Source organism: Mastomys coucha, unplaced genomic scaffold (genome assembly GCF_008632895.1).
Source record: "Mastomys coucha isolate ucsf_1 unplaced genomic scaffold, UCSF_Mcou_1 pScaffold16, whole genome shotgun sequence".
NCBI classification, from domain to species: Eukaryota; Metazoa; Chordata; class Mammalia; order Rodentia; family Muridae; genus Mastomys; species Mastomys coucha.
In genome coordinates, this window is record NW_022196898.1 from 47,570,414 (window position 1) to 47,572,589 (window position 2,176).

The window sequence follows — 2,176 nt, forward strand, 5'->3', positions numbered from 1 at the left end:
ATTCTCCTGGTATTGAAGCTAAATTTGTACCACTGTACTTAAAATATCTGTTAATCTCCACTGAGCTGTGATTTGACTCTGCCATAATAACCTCTACATACTTTTCTTTTCCCTAAAGTGCTAAGAAGTGAAAAACAGAGCAAGTGAGTTGAATCATAAACCATTGCATCTAATGGTCTAGTGCAGTGGTTCTCAACCTTCTTAATGCTGAGACCCTAAATATAGTTTTTCATCTTGTAGTAACCCCCAACCATAGAATTATTTTATTACTACTATATAACTATAATTGCTACTACTATGAATTAATATGTAAATATCGTGCAAGATATATGACCCTCCCAAAAGAAATTGTGAACCACAGGTTGCTCTAGTCAATGACATTAAGATTTGGGGGACTATCCTGGCCTATAAGTCCAGCAGAAAACACCTGCCCTATTGTAGGTCAAACCAGTGCTAGGAAGCCCAGTGACCAAGGCAGTACCCAGATCTCTAGAGGCTACATTGGTACCTGGAACACCAGAGGCCACACTGGCATTAAGAACCCCAGAGGCCATGACAGTTCCCAGAACCCCAGAGGTAATTCTGACACCCAAAGCCACAGAGGTCATGCAGGCCATCACAACCCTAGAAGAGGCATCCTACTGGATTTGAAGACTTGCTGGTCACCAGAACCACAGGTCACTCAGACCAGAAGACTAGAGAGGAAACAGAAACCAAAGGGGGGTGGGGTGGGGGGAGAAACCCTTCCATCCAACAACGATAAACTCAGAAACCATCACCTAAAAAAACTTACCCCAAATCCAGGTGCCTAGGGGGAAGTTCAAGAACATGGAAGCCCTGACACATATTCAGCAAAAGGCTGCCTGGTCTGGCCATAGTGGGAGAAGACTAGTGTAACCCTTGAGAGACTTGAGGCTGTATGGAGTAGGGAGGCTTGGCAGGAGGTAGGGGTAGGGAGGGACATCCTCTTCAAGACACGGGGAAGGAGTGGGATGAGAAACTGTGGGAGGACAGAGCTGGAGGTGGGCAATGACAGGATTGTAAAAAATAAAAGTAATAAAAAACTGTGGAATCTTCAAGGAAAAAGAGAAAAGAACATAATCCACAAGAGCCAGGACAATATAGTACAGTCAGAACCCAGCCGGCCCACTACAGTGAACCTTGGATATTTCAACACAATTGAAACTCAAGAAATTTACCTTAAAACCAACCTTATGAAGATAATAGAGGCCCTTAAATAGGAAATGAATAAATACTTTAAAGAAATCCAGGAAAACACAAGCAAAAAGATGAATGAAATGAGTAGAACTAGTCTAGTTCTGAAAATGAAAACAGAAGCAATAAGGGAAACACAAACTGAAGGATTCCTAGAGATGTAAAACCTAGATAAGAGGACAGAAGCTACAGACACAAGCATCACCAACAAGAATACAAAAGATAAAGAGAGAATTTCAGGCACAATATTGACATGACACATGATTGAAGACGTGATAGAAGAAATTAATGTACCAGACAAAGAAAATGTTAACTCTGAAAAGTTCATGATACCAAATATTCAGGAAATCAAGGATACCATGAAATAGACCTAGCAGAAGAATAATAGGAATAGAATAAGGTGAAGAGTCCCATCTCACATGCCCAAAAAATATTTTCAATAAAATCATGGTAAACAAATTCCTAACCTAAAGAAGGAGATGCCTTCAAAAGTACAAGAAGCTTGCAGAACATTGAATAAAATGTTCTCACCATATAATTAAAACACTAAATGTGTAGAAAAAAGAATATTTAAAGTTGGAAGGGAAAAAAGGCCAAGTAATACATAAAGACAGGCCTATTAAACTTACATCTGACTTCTTAACAGAAATTATAAAAGCCTAAAGGACTTGTATAGATGTCTCGCTAACTCTAAGAAACTACAATGCAATACATACTAATATACTCAGCAAAACTTTCAATAACAATAAATGGAGAAAACAAAATATTCCATGACAAAGTCAAATTTAAACAACATCTATACATGAACCCAGCCCTACAGAAGGTACTAGATGGAAAACACTAATCTAAAGAGATTACTACCCCATGAAAACACAGGACATAAATAATTTCACACCAGCTAAACTAAAATAATGGACATAAACACACACACACACACACACACCACCACCACCACCACCAC